Here is a 14,137-nt window from a genome sequence, read left to right as displayed (position 1 = left end):
GTGTCTGCGCAGGTCCGATGCCTCAACATATGGGTATGGACAGTGCTCATATTTGAGACTCGAGGACGAAAGCGGGAAAGTACATGTGTCGTTTGTTATGGGAAAGACCTGCGTAACACCGAAGAAGACAGTCAGTATCCCGAGATTGGAATTAGCCGCTGCCGCGATTTTTGTCAATATCGGTGACAAGTTGAAGAATGAATTGGAGTATTAGGACATTAAGGACCACTATTGGACGGACAGTAAAATCGTTTTAAGCTTTACAAGTAATGAATCTCGTCGTTTTCATACCTACGTAGCCAACAGAGTTCAGCTTATTCACGAGCACTCCACCCTTTCACAAAAGCACTATGTGGAAACTACATTGAATACTGCTGACGAAGGATCAAGAGGTATGTCACCAAAGGACGTCGTGGTGAAATCAGAATGGATCAAGGGTCCTGACTTACTGAAAGAACCTGTAGAGAGCTGGCTGATAGAAGAAACATATGAAGAACAAGTGGATGAAGATTCTCTGGAGGTCAGAAACGTCAAGGTTAAAGTGCCAGTTCGATCAAATTTTCCGAATTTTATGTTTTTGCATTTTTCGAAAGTTTATGTAGCGGTTACTTTCCAGGCCAAGCCGTTTTCCAACCCAAGTACTGGAAGTCCGTTTTTTTCACGGTATTTCTCGCAATTTTGCGTCCGCCATTAATCGGCCATGTTCCTACCGGCATAGGCCGTAGTGACGTCATACTCGTATCGAAAACCTTCACATGGCTAATATGCATAAGTTCACTGGTGAATCGCAAAACTCCGGCAAGCTGTTTCTAATCTTTTTGTACCAGTGTTAGGTAAATGTTGAGTTAAAAAAAAATGCCGGGAAAAAGATGTGTTGTGCATGGTTGTAGCAATATTGCTGATCACAAAACTGGAGTATCTCCAGTACTAGAGAACGTGCGCGATAAGTGGGTGGGATTTGCAAAAACTCGCCGCACTAACCTTAATCCTGCCGGCGATTTTGCGATCTGCTCTAATCACTACGAAGTGTCTTGCTTTGAGCGACCACTATACATGCCTGGCTCTAGAAGGAAACTCCTACCAGGGTCAGGTCCGATACAGTATATATTAGATAGTTCTGAATCTTAATTTATTTAAACAGGAGCCATAATCGGGGACGGAGACCGTAAGCGCGCCATTTCTAGTATTGGGGTTGTCCCCATGATGTGGGACAATAATTCTATTTTTAGAACAAATTGCCCCATCGCCTGCAGCACACGCGCGTAGATGCTGCGAGGATTTTTGCGGATGTCGCGCGGGGAAATGGCGTCCGAAATTCCCGAAATGTTTCATATTTTTGGCCCACAACTCAACGCGTTTACGTCTGTTGGAATTTTGCTTAAGTATTTTCGTCGTAAGCTGCTCCAGTTTGAGTGAAGTAAGACAGTGTCGAATTTAGGTGTGTTCCGTTGTAAGCTCATATTTATCGCTGACCAAGTTGTGTTCCGACGGATGCATGTACATTACTCCACTTTAAATTTCACATATGTTGAAGATTAACAGCTTTTCCATTACACAGCAAAAAACTAGCTGGATATATTTAGGTATAGCAGAGCTTCAGGACTTCATAGTTTCTTAGCTTCTCTTGCCACGCGCTTGCGAGGAATTTGTCAGTCTATCGCGACCGAAAAGTAAAACAAAATAATTGCTAGTTTGAGTTTCGGTTGAATTGTAAGCAACGCTTGATGTTTCATCAAGGTCCAATAACTTTACGTCCGTAGATACTGCTCAGTTTTATTCGTGTAAAAATCCAGTAAATTTTCTGTTGTCGATGAATGAGAGCGCCCACCGATGCGTGTTTTGTACAGTCAGTAAACATGACAAATTGTACTTCCGCCGCACTTTCGTGTGAAAGCGTACATCGAACTTAAACAATAACTCTATAGTTTTTAAATATCTTTAAGATTGATAAATGTTTGAGAACATATTAAAAGCTAAGCTGAAAATATGTGAATAAAGCAGAAATAATCAGCAAAGTTACGATGACGCTTTCTTTAATCAACTTGGAATAACGATTTCGATTTTGTTGATCGAGCTATCAAAACTCCTTGTCTATTTTCATTTTCGCAGTGTAAAACTTCACTATGCTTATGTTGAAGAAACACACATGATGTTAGTAGCCTTTTTTGCGTTCGTTAAATTTGTTACAGCATCTCAGCACAAAAGATAACGAAAGAAATCTTTGTCAAGATTTGTTGACAATCGAAAACACCGACTCGGACTTGAAAATGAACGAGCTGCACTATGCAAATGAGCTAATTGTATGCGTCAGACTTTCCTTTCAAAAACGTTTGCAAACTCACCAAACAAGCAGAAACAATAAGAAACCGTCAAAACAGGTTTTGGTTATGATTAAGCATTGTCTGAGAAACTCACAAATTAACTCGATACCAGAGTAGAGAGTTTTCTTGCAATATTCTTAAGTCAGAACAAACGCAAAAACATACGCGCAAGCTTACAACTAACGTGAGCAGATCTTATTATTCATTCCCAGCGCGAGATTGAAGTCTTGTATTCGACCCTGAAAAACTCACCTTTTCCGTTAGCTCAGAGCATAAAACTACATATAAGCGCCCTGGTTCGTATTCCCTGCCTTATTCCCGGCCATCGCTGTGAAAAATACGCAAGAGAATCTCTCAACTCTCACCAGTTGATCACGCAACGTGACAACATCCACGCGAGAGCCCCCGACATGTGCGTGAATCCGCGCGGATATATGACGTCAGGATGGCGCAATTTGTTCTATAAATAGAAAAATTGTCCCATATCATAGGTGCGCGCGAATCCCGAGACTTACGGTCTCCGTCCCCGATTATGGCTCCTGATTTAAATTGATATACCTTGATAAGGCTCTTATAATTTCTTTTTTCTGTTTTTTTCGTAGCGTACCTGTAAACTGGCTTTTTCGCTAAGCGTACCGACCACGTTAAATATATTGATTGATTGATTGATTGATTGATTGATTGATTGATTGATTGATTGATTGAATATGGAGAGATAGAGAAGAAAAACCAATTTCAGCACGAAGACGTCGAAAAGTAAGCTTGCATAATTTTAGATTTCACTATTTTATTTTTGTTCTGTATTTTCAGTGACACATTCTTGTGTTTTCTTTAAAAAGATATAATGGAGTCTATAAACATAAAATAGTCTTCTTTAGGTTGTCCGAGAATTACGTTTTGCTGGTAATTTAGGAAATCCGGTGGGAAATGTGAACCAAGTTCGAAATCAAGTGAAGAGGATCGCAAACAACGAGTAAGCCATTTAAAGACAGGACGGGAAAAATGAATATTCAATATTGGCTATAGTCGAAATATTGAATAGTAGCTTATAACAGAAACGGTATTGGGAAAATAAATACTCAGAAGAGAGAAAAGAAGATTAACAGTGAGTGAAATGCGATCGTACGATTTATATTCACGAGCTGAGTAGACGAAGGGAATTAAACAAGCGAGCGTAGCAAAGACGAGTCAATTTTCCGAACTTACAGAGCATTTTCGAGGGTGTAATTTATTTATCTTATTGAGATTCTTTCTTGTAATGATTACTATGAAAAGGCGAAAATACTCAAAACAACTAAGAAGCGAAAATGATTCGAAGTCGAATATTTTTTTTTGTTCATTTAGTGTGTCTAGATACCCGGCAGCCGGGAAGTGCTTTCAAAAAACTAGATCCCAGCAGTGTGAAATTATTCGAGAATTACCTCGGAAAAACTAATTCAATTCCTCTTAGAACAGTAGATCTTTGTTTAGAAATGTCAAGTGATTTCAAGTATTATTTTGGCTTTGTAGTAAGATTCTTATAAGATTAAATTTGGAAATACAGTTAACAATAAAGATTAGCGAAAAAACTGAGCAACGACGTTTCGGTGTCATCCTGGCACCATTTTCAAGTTAAAAAATATTTGTGCGAAAAGTAAACTAATTTATACCAATGGTAGAGGTGCGAAATTGAATAAATTAAGATTAAGATAGCTGTTCAATGTTCATGTTCATTCCAATGAGGTGTCAAACACTGGTAATGAGTTCAGTGTCTGTTCAAAGCCTAAACAAATACTTTTGGGCGAATGGAGTCTGACTGTGTGTTAAGGCTCGGTTTCTTCTTGTGAATCCACAACATTTCGTGGATCAAGCAATCGAACTTTCCCTGACATTTCTTTAGGATCTTAAAGTTGTTAGTCAGGTCACCAACTGTATCAACTCGGTGTTCATTTTGAAGGTGTTTTCCGATGGCGGTAAATCGGTGTTCCTCAATGCGCTTGTAAAGATGACGGCTAGTGTAACCGACGTATTCTGCATCACACAGACCACATATATAGTTATAAACAACGCACTGTTGATTGATCAAAGGTGGTTTTGGCTCTTGTACTTTGAGATCATCGCCAATTTTACGGCTTCTGAACACCGGCTGTAGTTTGTGATCAAGTTTATTACTCAAGTCCGAGAGATGTTTCTTTACTATGTCCGCTGATTTCTGTTCTTTAAAAGGCAGGACAATGCGGTAGATATTCTCTGTTGGAGGCGTCGATCTTGTGTCTGGTGACATCACTGAATTAACGAAACGGGTGCTGGTGGAGTTCACAAGAGAATCTGAGTACTTGAGGTTAGAAAAGATCAGTTTAAGGCGTTCGCATTCTGTTGAGAATAGTTCCCATGTTGAGGACAAGCGGTAAGCACGGTTTAACATGGTTTTAACTAAAGATCTTTTATAGCGGTTGTCGACATGACTTTGGTGGTGTAAGAGGAGACCAGTGTTTGTGGGTTTACGGTAAACACTTGTTACCAGCTTGCAGCCCTTCTTGCATATTTCAATGCCGACAAATGGTAGCTTACCGTTAGATGCGATCTCCATGGTGAAGGATATGGATCGATGACAGTTGTTCAAAGTCTTCAGAAAGGCTTCTGCGGTTGGTATGTCTTTCATTGTGGCTAGTGTATCGTCCACGTAGCGTCTGTAGAAGTCTGGCAACTTGTTCTCGTTTTGTAGCTTTTCCTCGATAGAACAAAGAAAAGTATTGGCCATTAGGGGACCCAAGGGAGAGCCCATCGCTACTCCATCAATTTGTTGGTAGAGTTGACCGTTAAATTGAAATAGCTGGTCCTTTGTTGCTACTGACAACAGTTCAATTAGATCAGCTTTGCTGATGTTTAGATGGTGTGTTTTGTTGAACCAGTTGTCAACAAAAGCTCTATCAGCAAGGATCTCGATGGTTTCTTGTAGTGGGACGTTCGTAAATAGCGAAGAGACATCATAAGTCTTTGAACAACTGTCATCCATCCATATCCTTCACCATGGAGATCGCATCTAACGGTAAGCTACCATTTGTCGGCATTGAAATATGCAAGAAGGGCTGCAAGCTGGTAACAAGTGTTTACCGTAAACCCACAAACACTGGTCTCCTCTTACACCACCAAAGTCATGTCGACAACCGCTATAAAAGATCTTTAGTTAAAACCATGTTAAACCGTGCTTACCGCTTGTCCTCAACATGGGAACTATTCTCAACAGAATGCGAACGCCTTAAACTGATCTTTTCTAACCTCAAGTACTCAGATTCTCTTGTGAACTCCACCAGCACCCGTTTCGTTAATTCAGTGATGTCACCAGACACAAGATCGACGCCTCCAACAGAGAATATCTACCGCATTGTCCTGCCTTTAAAGAACAGAAATCAGCGGACATAGTAAAGAAACATCTCTCGGACTTGAGTAATAAACTTGATCACAAACTACAGCCGGTGTTCAGAAGCCGTAAAATTGGCGATGATCTCAAAGTACAAGAGCCAAAACCACCTTTGATCAATCAACAGTGCGTTGTTTATAACTATATATGTGGTCTGTGTGATGCAGAATACGTCGGTTACACTAGCCGTCATCTTTACAAGCGCATTGAGGAACACCGATTTACCGCCATCGGAAAACACCTTCAAAATGAACACCGAGTTGATACAGTTGGTGACCTGACTAACAACTTTAAGATCCTAAAGAAATGTCAGGGAAAGTTCGATTGCTTGATCCACGAAATGTTGTGGATTCACAAGAAGAAACCGAGCCTTAACACACAGTCAGACTCCATTCGCCCAAAAGTATTTGTTTAGGCTTTGAACAGACACTGAACTCATTACCAGTGTTTGACACCTCATTGGAATGAACATGAACATTGAACAGCTATCTTAATCTTAATTTATTCAATTTCGCACCTCTACCATTGGTATAAATTAGTTTACTTTTCGCACAAATATTTTTTAACTTGAAAATGGTGCCAGGATGACACCGAAACGTCGTTGCTCAGTTTTTTCGCTAATCTTTATTGTTAACTGTATTTGTAGTAAGAGCTTGGACATACTATAAAATCTCCATGTTTTGACACTTAGAAAATATCGCACTCCGAGACGGAGTCAACTCTCATAGAATTTGAACCTCTCTGAGAGTTCTCGATATTTGGTCAGAAATGCCAAGCGATTCCAAATAATGTTTTGGTTTCGTAGTGGACGAGTTCTCTTAGCTTTGGCATACTAGAAAAATCTCGACTCACGGGTATCTAGTTTTTTGAAAACACTTTCCGGCTGCCGGGTATCTAGACACGATGTTTTTTTGTTTGAAGTCTGAACAAATTGATCACATAACAAAATAAATCCGTGAAATTGTACTTAATATTAGCGTAGAGCGTCTTCCAAAGCACCAGCAGAGACTTTCTGGATGCTAGAAAAACGAGTCACATGAAATCATCGTATGAATCACTGTGTAAGGGTCGTCTTAAGGTCTGATTCGTCTCCATCGATAACTTGGCCGCTGAATTGTTTATGCGGAATGTGGCCCGGACATTTATGGATTGTTTAGCGTTGAGTATTACGGTAGACATGTGAAAATAACGGGAAAAAATCCCGCCTTGAATGAGTTATACGCTAACTTTTGCAAATAATGTCATAGTGTACTCACCAGTACACCAGTAAACTTTTCAGCGAAGTGGACTTGGATCTATTGCCAGCAGTACGACCCGACACGACCGTATTCGTTAGAGAAGCTCCACAGCGGGATGTCTTCGCTTCTTTGGATCAATCTTTGTTTTCAAGTAGCTTTCCAAAGATTTCAAACGTATTCGTGGTTTATACAGAGCCTTTTTTGTTTTCTTCTAGGGATATTAACTCTTTCTCACTCGGTATTCATGTGCCGTGCAGTTTCTTCAAACTGAAGCACGTGCGTTTGGTGCAACGGCTTGTAAGTTCATTCAAAGTAAATTTCAACGTTCTCGTTACTGATTGGGCGAACGATGTTTCCTTACTAGAAACGTTTTGTCGTCGGTCACGGCCGAACACTGAAGACGTACGGCCGAACACCGAAGACGTACGGCCGAACACCGAAGACGTACGGCCGAACACCGAAGACGTACGTAACTCGGCATTATAAATATCAAGCACAATAGGATTCTATACAATGATATTATTTCTGTATAGCATCAAGTGCTGTAAATTTATCGTTTATAAGCTCTCTTGGCAGCTCTAAGATTTGGTGGTGGCCCCTAATTTGGGAGCTTCCAAGAGAGCTTGCTCACAGGCTAATCGTGTACCAACAAAATGATTCTTGGTACTTCTATCCGTAGCCCTCTGCAAAACCCGAAAGAAAGCTATCGAAGAGATATATGAGAAGATTAGAGCGGAACTCCTCAAGGCCAACATCGATTGGATTAAGAATCCAGCATGTGCCAGCAGCCTTGGAGGTGTCTGGGAGAGACAGATCAGGTCCATCAGAAGCGTTATGAACAGTCTTATCAGAGAACATGGCAATCGTTTGGACGAAGATTCGCTGAGGACGTTCCTATGTGAAGCTGAGTACACAATCAACACAAGCCCTTCGACAGTGTAGACTCTCATGATCAATGACCCACTTTCAGCCCCACCATTATCGCTAGGCATACTACTAACAGGAAAGACACGGCTTGTACTGCCCCCGCCGGGAGAGTTTAAAAAAGAAGACCTGTATTATAGAAAGAGATGGAGGCGTACACAGCACTTGGCACAAGAGTTCCGGTCAAGGTAGAGCTAAGAATATCTGCAGTAGTTGCAAGCAAGAAACAAATGGACTCGGCCACGAAAAAATTTCAAGATTGGAGATGTCGTCCTGTTAAAAGAAAACCAGTCTCCTAGAAACAGATGGCCCATGGCTAAGGTGACAGACACCCATTCCGCCCGATGATCAGGGTCAAGTCCGATCAGTGACAGTGTTGACAAGTAATGGTTCCGAACTGGAAAGACCTGTCAACAAGCTCGTCTTGCTCGTAGAAGCGCAGTAAAGACCGGGAAGTTCCCCGACGAGGAGCCTGAACTTTGCCAAGGAAAAACATTATATCCGTAATCGTGTTAGAGTTATGGCTTTTGTTGTATGTGTGTAGAAAATGGAAGACAAGGCTTACATTTTGGGGAGTCATGTTACTGCTGGGTTCCCTGTCAATCTTTCAAGATATATTTAGGTTTGCGCGTGCCTGGAGGTAGCCTCTTGGAACGGTGACCACGAGGCCACCGAGTTAAAACCTAAGTTATGTCAAGTTTTCCTCGGTTTTTAGGTCAGTTTTAGTTCAAATTGTCAGTGTTTTTTGAGAATTCTAAGCGCGGTTGTAATGCCGTGGCATCACTGTGAGTTATTCTCATGGCCTGTCGTGAATTGGTTTGTCGCCGTTCGCAGCAACAGAGGGAAATTTTCCTCCGAGTGCTTCACTCAAATTCCTAAGCATTTTGGTGCATATTTCACGCTCGTCACTCTGATCTGGCTATCATTGAAAAGATCTTTTCCTCCTGCAGAACTTGAGTATAAGTGATGCCAATTTTGGTCAAAGTTGATGATGTCAGGAGTGGAAAAAAAGCCAACGCTCGTCATGGGTGGTTGCGGGTGGCAATAGGTAAAGAGAAGCATGGAAAATTGTACCGCAACGCGCCATTATGCCTGGTATAATGGAGCAGTTCCCACTGGTTTACATTTGGTTTACATGATCGGCTTATCCGCATGGAGCTCCGCTTTTAGTAAAAGTGATATTTCAATCCTTAGTTTTACAGTTGGCAAGAATTCTACCCTCTTCCTGGCGTTCAGTTAGTTGTGCGCAGCGTGAAAACCGACCAGGGAAAAAATAGGGGAAAAGCGCGGTGAGAGAAAGCTTTCTCTCGCCGCCCTTCTAGCCTATTTTTTCGCTCGCCGTTCTTCGCGATGCGCCCCAACTAACTGAACGCCCGGAAGAGAGGACAAGAATTCAAGCCCTCGCGCTTAATTTGAGCTGAAATCCTCAAACGCCGACTTTTCTCCGCTCTCGCACGTTTTGCCCGGTTGTAATAAAAATCGTTTGACTAGAGCACCTCACAGATTCTATTAAAAATATGTTGTTAAACCATGTCTGGCTACAACCAAATATTTTCACCTAACAGATGTAAACGGATTTTAAAAAGGAGAAGAAGAAAAACTGAAGTAAAATTCTGGCCAACGTCTTCTCTTGAACATTTTCCCTGTATGCCAGTTTTAAAATTCTTGGAGATTTTAGTAGTTGTAATCAAACGGGTCAATCATTTCGAAACCACTGGTTATTTTGGGAAAGTAAACGAGCATTGAATTAGTGAAAATCTTAATCCAAAATCTAACCAATCAAAGAAGCACCGCAGGGTAGAACCCAGTCTACACTAGGCAGCCAGCAGTGGTCAGTTTGGATTTGTTCTTGAAGAAAACTAGCGCTGCGAAATCACATGATTATCCTAATGCCATCATTTTCGAAAAGCTTCGTTTTCAAAATGTTTTTCTGTCCTCACTAAAACGCAAAGCCGGCGTTTTCAAATTCTTACCGTTTAAAAGGCGTTTTCGAAAAGCCCATACAAACATACTGCTGTTCAGACCGGGGGCCCGTTTCTCGAAAGCCCTGGAAACTTTTCGGGCCCGCAAAGCCACTTTTATTTAATCGGTATTTAAAGACAGAGAGGTGTATACGCCTGAAACCTCTTGTATGAAGAGAACCTCTGTTTATATTAAGAATGTGTGCATAAAACAGCTCTGAAGTCATAAGGTTTGAGATTTTGCTACGGCTTTTCGATTCGGGTGCGAAAACTTTTCGGAACCTTCGAGAAACGGGCCCCTGGAACCTTTCAGACATATACGCAAAAAAATTCTAGTTGAGCGTTATTACGACCAGTGCACTGCAAAACTAAATCTTGAGTTACTTTTCCATTTACTTGCCCCGATTAGCAATCATCATTTCAAGATATAAATCGCTTCAATCTAATCATTTAATACCGTAATTGATAGTTTAATCTAATTGCAGACCACGTCACGTCAACTGGTCACAACGTACACGTCAAATGGGACCACTTTGATATATTAGCAAAAGGCCGGACAGATGCACATTGCAAGATAAAAGAGACTCTGCTAATACGGGAATTAAAACCCGCCCTAAATGATAATGTAAGCAACGAAAAGCTTTATCTTTATTAGTTTGCATTGTTTATATGCAAATTTTTCTCAGCTTCTGTCATTGTAATTGCTAACTGGTTACTTATTTTAAATTGAAATTTAGTTGTTACAGTACTTCTATTCCTAACGCTCGCTTCTCGGAAGATGTATGTTGAAACATACGAAACGTCGAGTAAATGAACTTTGTTTTTTAACATGCGTTTTATTGTCATGTTTACCACCGTAGTTTGCGCGTTATTTCTTTTGGTATAGGTTTGCTCATTGTCAACTAACATCATGAAAGCCATGAGTTCGGGCCAAACTCAGTTCAAATTGAACACGTCATAGCTTATGATCGTCTTACTCCAGAAAGCTTCTTCGGAAGCTTAACTCAACATTCTAATAGCTAACGTTAGCCTCTTGCCGTGACTGTGTCAAATTACGTTCGTGGAAATGCAAATCAGTTGTCCATCGATGTTTATCCACTATTCGCGTAAATTTAGAGGAAAAAACGCCCACGAAGGTAAACGTCAAAAAACTTTTTTTCGTTTTCAACTAAGATCATTGTTTCAAAAATTACATTTACTATTAACAATCCATCTATCGCATAGAGTTGTTGTAGAGCTGGAGAGAAGGAAGCTTTCGGACAATTCATGAAATCTTTCAGGTTTGGACCAGTAAATCCGTTTACACCCTTGTAACTTGCGATTCCATCAGAATCATAATGCCAATTTTTTTCACTTTTCTAAAAAGTAGCTGGTTAAAAGATTAGGCACATACTAAGGGCTTTAAATTTGTTCGAACAAGCATTACCTATATACATTACGAATACGTACCTGGATCTTTTCACCGTGTTTATAATCGCTACGCAAAACGCTCAGCTGAACAAACGAAGCGACTAGGGGATATGGCATCGAGTGAATGGAACAACACTGTCTCGCTAGGAATATATATGCTTACAAGGAATTGTCTGTGTTTTTTTTATTCAAATTTCCTGACCATCTTTGTTCCCGCAGCCAATAGTACATTAGTTAATAACGTGACGTTCTCCATATCTGCGCTTTAAAAACCCTTCTTAACTGCTGTTTTACTGGATAAATGGCCATCCTGTGGGCAAGTATTGACAAAACAAACTGCATTATCCAACAGATAGTATTTAATCCAGTGGATATCGTTATTAACCCTTTGAACAACTACAGCCTGGTCGATATGCAAATGAAGAAGTCAACAAACAAGTGTAAAGGGTGGGCAAGGCAACCGAACGAACTTCAGAGATATGCCACCGCTTAATATAATAACATAAAGTGTAGCAGACCAAAAGTCATTCTAGGGTCGCATCAAGGTCCATTTCTTTATCACTTATTCCATTTTTGTACCCAAAGTCGTGGCAAATTTAACAGATTTGATCCCAAAACAAGTTAACGAAGTCTCGCGGTGCCCCATTAGCAGACCATTCAATTTCTTCCATTGCATGTTTGGCACGGATATAAATAGTAAAATACGTGATGACGAATACAATACGGAATAGCATAGCATAGTCTTTAGAAAACTATAATTCCCCCGGAAATTTTGGATCTTCCCAGCCTTATCCCAAACCTATATAGCAATGGAAGTCGGAAAATGAAAATTAGTACATGTAGTGGCCAAATCGAGCCAAAGCTGCACAACAACTCAGAAATTCGTATTTTCATGCATGGAGAAAATCCACACATTTCTTGAAAGCCGTACTAGTAATATAACCACAAGTCAGGCACGGCAAACTATACCGCGACTTGTTATCTACAAATATTTCGTATTTTTTACAATGTTTACAAATGCGAAATGAGTAATGTAAGGTGGCGTATTTTAACCAAGCTACGTCCTCCAAACTTGGTGAATACAATCGTCTACCTAGTATTTTAACGTTGCGATTCACAAATTGTGTAAAATTCAATTTAGGAGAAAGTTGTTTGCCATCGGATTCCCATACAAACACTGTAATTTCTGACCGCTTTGCCTACCCGTCAAGATGGTGAGGAAAACGGTGATAAGGTCTATTATGCCTCATACGGTTATACAGTTTTCGTTTTTTACGTGGAGCCTTTTATAAAAACGCCTTAGGTTCGACAATACTTAATTCATTGACAAATTTTTCCGTTCGTTCGTTGACATATTAAGCCTGGTCTGGGTATTATTTTTGATGTACGAGCATTTTCGCTGGGCTTTGCCTGCGCGATCAGTGTTTTGTGCTTCAGTCAAGTCTTCATTGATACAGGTTTTGACAAAGAAGCCTACAGGACAGATTCTTGCTGAATATATTCTACGCTGAAAACAAAGCAAAACGAAACCAAATACGGTCCGAGGGAATATTCTAGCTTAAGAGATATTCGCTTCTTCATCCGTTCATTCTAAGCTTATATATCTAAAGAAAAGGGTGTTTTCGTTGGGGAATATTGGCCCTCGATCATTTTTGTACGGAAAGCGAAGACATTTCAATGTTTAATCCGTGACGGGTCGAATTGCCGAGACTGGATCTGCAAATGTTGAATATAATTTTGCAGAATAACTTCTTAGGGCCTCTTCACATGGACCATATGAGCCCATTCAACCGGGCTGGCTCGGTTTCCGAGATCTCGCCTCGCCACTTTTTCCTTCGTAAAACTTTCGACGTGTTCATATGAGAGGCCGGGCTGGCCCGGTTACCGAGATCTCGGATTTTGCGACCGAGATTTCGGTGACCGGGATGTATGACCGGGATGAAAATTTTCTCATATGAACACTCCAGCCCGGGTGACCGGGACGAAACTATAATTTTTGGACAAAATCGCTTCGCTTTCGCAACATAGCGGCCAAAATGGCACAATTTTTGTCGTGTATGTATTTCCACTTCAAGAGCATGCGAGTTAGCTTTATCAGTAAAGTTACAAGAGTCCACAAAGCTACGACAGTCGCGAACAATACAAGTTTATGTTCCACCATTTTGGTTGTGTTCCTTGATTTCATCCCGGTCGACCGGGCTGAAATTTCCCATATGAACAGACCACAATATTAGTCCCAGCCTGGTTACCGGGCTCATATGAAGGGAACCTTATTACTCTTGTTTTCATACCTGTGTTTGCTATGAGAAGACGGCCTTTTTCTGCGAATGATTTCCGATGCCCATTGGATGATGCGAAGTTTTTCCCCACCCAAAGTGAAGACATCCAGTGTTTAATTCAGGCTGGTTGTTGCTCCATCGCTTTAATTCGTCCTTATGTCTTTAGGGTACAACAGGCAACTCTTGTCTTCATAGCAGCCATGTTTGATGAAGTAAGACCTTTGCTGTCATGCAAGACGAAAGCGCAAACAATTTGCGCGACGACTAGATTAGATCTTACATTGTAAATTTTTTAATTCTTATTTTGTAATTATTCTCTATTGTTTATTTACACACGACCCCACAAGCTGCAAGCTTAATTGCTTATCGTGTTTAAATAAAGGTTACTTACTTCCGCGTTTAAATTAAACTTGGGAGCTGGGGAAAGATTTTGCAAAGATTTGTCGTGTCAATAAACATGTGTGGGAGATGGAGGTAAGCTCGACCAGTTCAACGGTGCGATCATGATGCGAAAAGCGATATAAGAAAAAACTTTGCAAAAGACGCTAAAATTTTGTGCTTGTTTGGTTTCGTGGAAGCTTAACAAATTGACATCAGTTTTTAA

At 40.6% G+C, this 14,137-nt stretch overlaps 1 protein-coding gene across 2 annotated transcripts in view; it reads right to left on the bottom strand.

Annotated features, from left to right (window-relative positions):
- LOC110061959 (uncharacterized) overlaps positions 1 to 14,137 on the bottom strand; it is a 25,156-nt gene extending 11,019 nt beyond the window's left edge. The window contains exons 1-2 of one of the 2 annotated variants that reach the window (XM_089286140.1): positions 13,546 to 14,137; positions 11,294 to 11,564 (exon numbers count right to left, since the gene is read on the bottom strand). The gene's annotated coding sequence lies outside the window, so the exon portion shown is untranslated. Of the gene's footprint in view, positions 1 to 6,977; positions 7,553 to 11,293; positions 11,565 to 13,545 lie in introns of those variants that run through there. The other variant, XM_089286147.1, reaches the window with a different exon arrangement.

This window comes from Orbicella faveolata, unplaced genomic scaffold (assembly GCF_042242905.1).
Source record: "Orbicella faveolata isolate gen_17 unplaced genomic scaffold, um_ofav_v1 contig_1, whole genome shotgun sequence".
Taxonomy (NCBI): domain Eukaryota; kingdom Metazoa; phylum Cnidaria; class Anthozoa; order Scleractinia; family Merulinidae; genus Orbicella; species Orbicella faveolata.
The sequence above is the reverse complement of the archived record's forward strand: the minus strand, read 5'-3'. Positions and strand labels throughout refer to the sequence as shown.